We start from the raw sequence: 7,409 nt of genomic DNA, 5'->3' as shown, positions 1-7,409 counted from the left end.
CCTGACATGGGATTGGGGCGACGTCAACACTGGCATAGTGAGTTCATAACTATCCTAGATTATGATGTACTGTTTGAACTCGGGTTCATCCCCACTAAGGCCGATTATAGATATATGGCGCGATTGCGCAAGGAGCGGGTGAGGGTTCGATTGACTCATACACTGTTTGATTATCCTGTTTGTCTATACACCATGAGTTTGACGGACTACTTTGTGAGAGCGTCAGAGCCACAGACTCATTTGGACGGGATCATTGGAAGACTCAGCACCACTCAAGAGGCCGAGCTACAACACCTCGTCCATCAGCTACAGTTGAGTGATGGAGCTCAAGACACTTCGACATCTACGTTGATCGCCCCATCCTCTCCAGATCATATGAGCCTTATGACGCTCTATTTCGTGGATGAGATCGACGAGCATAGGACATTTATCGAGATCGGAGACATAGTGGACAGAGTTGTGCCACGTGACGAATACGTTGACGATATGCTTGTTATGAGTATGAGTCAGATTGAGGAGATAGTTCAGTCTGAACTCGCTTCACCATTTGATCTATTTGGGGTGTCCATCATCGAGATTGCTAAGGAGATCCTGATTGCTTCTGCTCCGGAGTCTACAAAGTATGTTTTAGCTGTTGATGATTTGTTTGATGGCCCTATTGGCCCAATTGAGAGAGCGTCTGACTTTGTAGACCCACCTCTTTTATTTGATGTTTTATCAGGATTTGTCTCCCGTTCTGACGATGTTCATGACTCTTCATTTAGGGATTTGAGCATTTTCGAGTATCTGCCTATCTCTTGTGATATCACTTTATCTGCACCCTCTTCACCCACATCACAGATATTTGATATAGATGATGAGATTATACAGCACGATTCAACTAATAACTCATCTTCTGCTTCTGATTCGGATCCTATTGATTAGAGAGTTTCACCTGCCATAGAAGACGCTGAGATTGTTGATTTTGGTACAACAGACCAGCCGAGGGAGTTGATGATTGGATTGGATTTGTCTACAGATGAGAGGAATGGCCTCGCCCCTTTGCTCAGATAGTATTTGGATGTTTTTGCATGGTCCTACGAAGACATGCTGGGCTTTGATCCATCCATAGTTTAGCATCACTTGCCACTTCTACTTCATGTCAGACCGGTTATGCAGAAGTTGAGGTGATTGCATCATCACTGGATTTTGCAGGTGAAAGTGGAGATTCAGAAGTAGCTTAGTGTGAGATTTTTATCAGTGGTCGAGTATCCTGAGTGGTTGGCCAATGTCGTCCCTGTTCCCAAGAAGGACGACAAGGTGATAGTTTGTGTTGATTTCTAAGATCTCAACAAGGCTAGTCCTAAGGATGATTTTCCTCTCCCAAACATTGACATGTTAGTTGACAGTACGACAAGTCATTCGATGTTGTCCTTTATGGACGAATTTTTCGAGAACAGTCAGATTCTGATGGCTCTAGAGGACATGGAGAAGACGTCATTCATTATTGAGTGGGGTACTTACTACTACAGAGTGATGTCGTTTAGATTGAAGAATGCAGGAACTACCTATCAGAGATCCACGTCATTCATTATTGAGTGGGGTACTTACTACTACAGAGTGATGTCGTTTAGATTGAAGAATGCAGGAACTACCTATCAGAGATCAGCGACCACCATTTTCCATGACATGATGCATCGGGATGTCGAGGTTTATGTAGAAGACATGAAAGTGAAATCCCGATATAGAGCTGATCACTTAGTGACTTTGGAGAGATTTTTTAAGAGGATCAGGCAGTTTAGATTGAGACTGAATCCCAAGAAGTGCACTTTTGGAGTGACTTCTGGGAAGCTATTAGGGTACATGGTCAGTGAAAGAGGCATAGAGGCAGATCCGGATAAGATCAGAGCCATCCTTGACATGCCTGCACCGAGGACCGAGAGAGAGATTAGAGGCTTTTTGGGTAGACTTCAGTACATCAGTAGATTCATTACTAGATTAACGGATATTTGCGAGCCCATTTGTCGACTCTTGAGGAAGAGTCGACCTACTGTTTGGGATGATCAGTGCCAACGCGCATTTGAGAGGATTAGAGAGTACTTGTTGTCACCTCCAGTCTTGGTGCCTCCTATGCTAGGTCATCCCTTACTCCTATACTTGTCAGTCTGAGACGTAGCATTGAGATGCATGTTAGCTCAGTTCAATGATTTTGGCAAGGACCGAACCATTTATTATCTGAGTAAGAGGATGCTAGATTATGAGACGAGATATGTCATGATTGAGCGCTACTGTTTGGCATTGGTTTGGGCCACTCGCCGACTGAGACATTACATGACCGAGTATCCAGTGCACTTGATATCCTGTCTAGATTCCCTGAGATATTTGTTTGATAGGCTTGCTTTGGTCCATCACCTCATGAGATGGTTGGTACTTCTGATTGAGTTTAACATTTATTTTGTCACTCAGAAGTCTATTAGAGGGAGCATTGTTGTAGATCACTTAGCCTCACTACCGGTTTCAGATGGTAGAACTATTGATGATGATTTCCCAGATAAGGATGTTGCTACTGTGAATAGTCTGTTAGGTTGGCGCATGTACTTTGATGGTGTGGCCAACCATTCTGGATATGGGATAGGTGTCTTGTTGATATCCCCTCATGGTGACCACATTCCTAGATTTGTTTGTTTGACATTCTCGGATCGACATCCTACCACGAACAATATTGTTTAGTATGAGGCTTGCATCTTGGGATTAGAGACAACTCTTGAGCTGAGGATCAGACATATGGAAGTGTTTGGTGACTCTAATTTGGTATTGAGACAGATTCAGGGTGAGTGGAAGACTAGAGATGTTAAGCTTAGGCCTTACCATGCATACTTGGAGCTACTGGTTGGGAGATTTGATGATTTGAGATACACACATCTGCCTAGAGCGCAGAACCAGTTCGTTGATGCCTTAGCTACTCTAGCTTCCATGATTGATATCTCACTGATACCGTTGTTCGCCTTTTACAGATTGAGTCGAGATCGGTTCTTGTTTATTGTTGTTTGATTGATGAGGCAGATTTTGATGATGGCTTACCTTGGTGCCATGACATATACCAGTTTCTGAGACTTGGCGCATATCCTGAGGTCGCCACGACCAAGGATAAGAGAGCATTGAGACAATTGGCCACCTGATTTGTGATCATATTCTTACCTTGATCCATGATACCAATAACACTTTTGAAGTGAGATTGAGTCACCTTGTGAATTGGATTGTCAAGGTCTTCAACTCACTACTCTCATATAGTGGATGGGTCACTTGTGTGGTGTATGTTGTTAAAAATAAAACAAAAAAAGGACATAAGAATGAGAGTGTGGCTTGGGACCTTAACCTATAAAAAGTTGTACATCTCTTAGTCTTCTCATCAAAGACTATATGGGAGTTATACTCATTATTTACACCCATTATGTACAAATTAATGGGTAATGGTGCGTTATTAACTTGAATGAATCTCTATAATTGCATAGGTTATACTTTTCCATTTTCCTCCATTACTCATAAACATAATGTACAAAATAAATTTCATAATGATGGGGTTACAAAAGTTGTAACACCACATTCATATAAATTAAATTTTCTAACTCCCCATTTATAATTTGAGTCTTCCATTCATAAGACTCTTGGATGCCCAATTAATTAATTCACCTACCTATCAATTGATACCCTTAAATAATATTTACACAAATATAATTATATATGGCCACACATTATAGGAAAAAAGCTAACATCCCCTTTTACACCCATTGCACTATCCTGATTTCTAACCAAAGGGTTGTTTACTTGTTTTTAAAATTGATCCTTATATCTTTTGACCTTGATATTATTTTTCTTGTAAAGTATACATTCTATCCATGTTGCATTATTTTTGACATGATTTTATCACACTTCTGAGTTGGTTAGTTTATGCATGCTTGGAATTCTGTCATATTCTGGATTTTTCTAGATTTTTTTTTGTGAATTGAGATTAATTGGGGCTTCAATGAATTGTTTGACTACTTGAGTGATAATCTAGACATGTATAAAAGTCCTCTTAAATTTCTTTGTAATTAAATTCTCATTCAATATGTTTTTTTTTTTTTTTTTAACATTTGTTTTGTGAATGCTTCCATTTTGATTTCATGCTGGAAATTTTGTCTAATGTTTAACTTGTCTTTTAATATAGCATTAATTGATATATATTGACTTGGTTTTAACTTTTGATCTATAATATAGACATAATGAAGATGTTGCATGATTTTTTCCATGATGAAATAATGCCTATAGATATTTTTTTTTAGGATTTTTCTTATGGATGCACTATTTTGCCCCCTTGTTGCTAATTTTGACTTAGTCACTAATTTTGGTATTTTTGTTCTCTTGTACATTAGTTTAATCTTAACAATGGGTTGTATGAATGTACTATGTGATAGTTGATATTTCTTTAGATCCTTGTCATTTCATTTGAGCCATACATTTATCATGTATATTAGGGTTTGGTATCATGTTTATTTGTTATTATAATTGTTTATGAGCTAATCCTCCTAACTATATGCAGGCACCTTGTAAGCTATGCATTCTATCCAAGTACGTCCCTCACACTTTTACTCTTTTAGTTTTGTAAATAGATATACTTTGTTTGCGAATACCCATATGCTTGATATTGTTTTGTATGCTTTGATTAATGCTTGTTTTCTTGAATGGATAGAATGCATGTTATATGTTGTATTATTCGTTAAACTAACCTTAATGTTTCCATGAAAGCGCGTTGTGTTGCAACTTAGATACGCCTACCTCCTTTTCTTATGTAATTGATTTCTTTGGAATGTTTGCTTTGATATGAAAAACATGTTGTTTGGTTTTAGATATCATCACTTTTGGCATCTTTGGTACCCATGATTTATTTATCAATTGTCATGTTTGTCTCAACCCAATCAGTAGAGACTTGTTTTCAGGGCTTAAAGGGGTGCTACCTTCATGATACCTTTCTAATCAGTAACTTTACCTTTAAAATTAGACTCGAGTTTTTCAAAGACTTTTTTTTTTTTTTTTTTAAAAATAAGGAGTCTTTAAGGTTTTATTTCCCCTTTTAAAAATAAATATAAATAAGTAGCAACTCCAATTTTATAAAAAATCAAATTTTCACTAAGAAATGAATTTCCCCATTGAATGAGGAGACACATGAAAAATAAGAGCCCATACCTAGGTTACTTTACCAAAAATAAAGCCTAAGGAGTATATAATCCAAATACTAAAGTAATTTAAGAGTCATATAATGTGGTTATTGATCGCTCTAGATCTACTTCGAAAAATATTAATTTGGATATTTTACCATAGGGTTCCATTAGGAAATGTCCTTGAACCATTTCCTAAAATCGTAGATGAGACTAAGGATATTATTGAGACCATTATTGAAAATGTGGTTGATCCTAACACTAATATAAAGATAGTTGAAGATAAAAAGTCAAGTGGGAAATAGGAATAAATGCAAGGTATTTGATTCATGCCTAATTGGTGTCTCAGCTGATTCGTGTCCAGCTGGTGCTCCTTGATTGAGGGATTAATCAACAAAATTTATAACCTATTACACCATATACTAGGGTAGCAAAGACAAAGCTACTATAGCATAGTGGCTCTAGGATCGTTCACTGGGATGGGTTTTCACTTCACAAATGATATTATTTCAAAGCTGAATTGGTGTCTTTTCATTTCAAGGTTAGCTTTAAAAGAAAACATAAAGATGTTTGAATGAAAAATGAAAGATTTGGTTTTAAGCTAACTAAAAATAGTAACTGATTTTACTTATAAAGAAAAGTGTTTCTTGGAGTTTAGATCACTAGGCTCAGATTCCTCATACAAAAAGGGAGTTCCGGTCACTTGTTTCTTTTCCTCGCATTAGAGAATTAACATATAGTTCCTTCTCCAACCGGTGTTGTACAGATGCTTTCCATTAATGGGTTCAAACACTAAATCCCTCTCACTGATGCACCTTGCAATGGCTTATACCTCTCACCTAGCACTTGCCATTCAAGGTGATCTTTAACCTTGGATTACCCGTCAAAAGCTCGCAAGAGATAACTAATGGATGTCTCCTTGGAGTCCAAAAGCTTACCAAGTGTTGGCAATTCTAGAAAATCCTACCTTCAAGTCACCTCCCAGAGGCTCGCAAGGGGTAAACTAGTGAATCTCCATGGATGGAGATCACTTGCCTTACCAAGTGTTGGCCCAGGTGATTTAAAGGCGTTTTAAGTTAACTAAAAAGATAAAAACCATTAACGGGTCACACTTTCTATTCATTAAAAACTAAAACAACAAAACTTCCAATTATGCATGAGGGAACTTACCCGGCTTTCCTCACTCCAAGAGACGAAGAGCCTAGCCTCTCATCCTCTAAGGAAAATCCTTAGAGTTTGGTTGGCTAGAAAGAAAAAGAATGAGAAAACAAAAATATATAGAAGAAACAGAGCAAGTGCTCTGTTTGTTGCTTACATATATCTATGATGGATCTCCTGGAACAACCCCCTCTGAGAGTCCTCCTGAGAGTTTATATAGGAAGGTAATTTACCCTTCCTTAGATACTTCCTAGCTAAGGAATTACATGAGTGGCTGAATACAAGGAGAAAATGGAAATTTAGATACAAAAATATCATAAGAAAAGATCTAAAAGAGTCGGTGCACAACCATCGGGAAGCACTAAGGACCACTTCGCAGGTGAAAGGTGAGGTCTACGAAATTTCGCAGGTGCACAAGAAGGGCTGCGAAATTTCTTCATAGCAACCAGCTGATTCAACACCTTTGCAAAGTGGACTTCCATCTTGTGGTGTTTGGCTTCCATCGCGGCGTGAAGCTTCAGGGGAAATCCATGGCACTGTGCAAAAAGGCTGCGAAACCATTCTGCAACAAAAGGCTGATTCCGCAGCACTTTTCTGAAGCTTTCCTTCAGCTTGGAGCAGTTGTCTTCCAAAGGCTGTAACTTCCTCATTTCAAATCCAAATTGCATACGGTTTGAGGCATTGGATTGTTGACTTCCTAAGCTTTCAAATGACATATTGTATGCATAAATTGGACATCAGGAAGTGCTCCAAAAGTAGCTGTAGTGACTGTCATCAAGAATGCTCCATGACTGATTTCTCTTTGCTTCCCCTTTGCATTTCCACTTTGCTTATGGCAAAAGATGCTTCAAAGCTTTGATTCTTCATGCCTCTAAGCTTCCCATTGCTTGCCAAGGATTCCATAAAACTCTTCTCAATCTCATAATGCTTTGGTGATCAAATTACTAACAAAAACACCAAAACTTACACAATTTGATTAGAATTGATTGCAAGGGGCCTTAACATGTTAATTGGGTTAAAAGACAATAACTACTACTCAAAAGTGTTTAAAAGGATTAATTAAAAGCTATCAAATAG

The sequence above is a fragment of the Vitis riparia genome, chromosome 10 (genome assembly GCF_004353265.1).
Source record: "Vitis riparia cultivar Riparia Gloire de Montpellier isolate 1030 chromosome 10, EGFV_Vit.rip_1.0, whole genome shotgun sequence".
Lineage (NCBI taxonomy): Eukaryota > Viridiplantae > Streptophyta > Magnoliopsida > Vitales > Vitaceae > Vitis > Vitis riparia.
This window is presented reverse-complemented; position numbering follows the sequence as displayed.